Below are 1,347 nucleotides of genomic sequence, written 5' to 3' on the forward strand. Positions count from 1 at the left end.
CGATATCCTCACTGCTGCACCCGAACTGGTGGGTACTACTGTTCCTTCCACGTTCTAACAACACGCTCATGCCATCTATCAACCTAGTGAATGTTACGGCTACACCCGCAGTCTCACGACACTCTATCACTATCTGACCGCTAGTGAATGCTACGGCTACCCCCATAGTCTTACAACACTTCCCATGCTAACTAACCACTGGTGAATGCTACGGCTACCCCCGTAGTCTTACAACACTTCCCATACTAACTGATCGCTAGTGAATGCTACGGCTACCTCCGCAGTCTTACAACACTTTCCATAGTACATGATCGCTAGTGAATGCTACGGCTACCCCCGTAGTCTTACAACACTTTCCAACCCGGGTCGAACACGCACTCGACCTAACACACCACTGAACTTGAGTCCTAACCGGAACTCTAACCTGGTTCCCAAAACCTGCTATCACGTGACCCCATTGTATCCGTATCGCACCCATTCCCGTAATCAAAGCATCACAATAAACCACAAAATCATCTACACCCTCTGGCAGGGTGAGAATCGATGCCTCGCACAGCCGCAGCCTGATAGTGTCGAAGGCTGCCTGCTGCTCAGGCCCCCAACGAAAGGCCACCGATTTCTTGGTCAGTCTGGTTAAAGGAACCTCAATCTCGGAGAATTCCCTTGTAAATCTCCGGTAATAACCTGCTATACCCAGGAAACTCTGAATCTCGGATGGAGACCTCAGAATTTTCGACTGTATCATGGCCTCTATCTTGGCCGAATCAACTAGAATACCCTTCTGGTTGACAAGGTGCCCAAGAGATTGCACCCTGCGCAACCAGAACTCACATTTGGAGAATTTTATAAAAAGTCTCTCCCCCACTTAGATTCGACTAAGCCTTCACATTACTTGAGAATTGAAGGATTCCCAATCCTTCTCGCTTTCTAACATCCCGCCGATGACAACTTGTGCCTTCCAATGCTAGCATTTAATCGCCGATTAAACCTTGAGATCTCCCATCCTCAGAAATCTCGATGAGTACTCTTGAAATCTAATCTAGTCAGACACCTCAATCCATCTATCATGCTGTCAATTGAAGACCTTAATCTTCACTCTAGCTAACGAATCCTCATTCCCACTCCCAATCTTGCAGTACGACTGAACTCTAACCGAACACAGCTCATGCGAAAATACAATTCTCTTGATCATCCAGTGACCAACCACTTATGCATCTAACATCCGCGACTGAGACTACCCTCTTCCTATCATCAGTTCCATCCTAGCAGCGGTAGTGCCTTGAACTCCAAAGTTCATCCATAAACAATTTCCGACCATACCTGAAACAATGATAGAACCTCTGAACG

The sequence above is a fragment of the Lactuca sativa genome, chromosome 1 (genome assembly GCF_002870075.4).
Source record: "Lactuca sativa cultivar Salinas chromosome 1, Lsat_Salinas_v11, whole genome shotgun sequence".
NCBI classification, from domain to species: domain Eukaryota; kingdom Viridiplantae; phylum Streptophyta; class Magnoliopsida; order Asterales; family Asteraceae; genus Lactuca; species Lactuca sativa.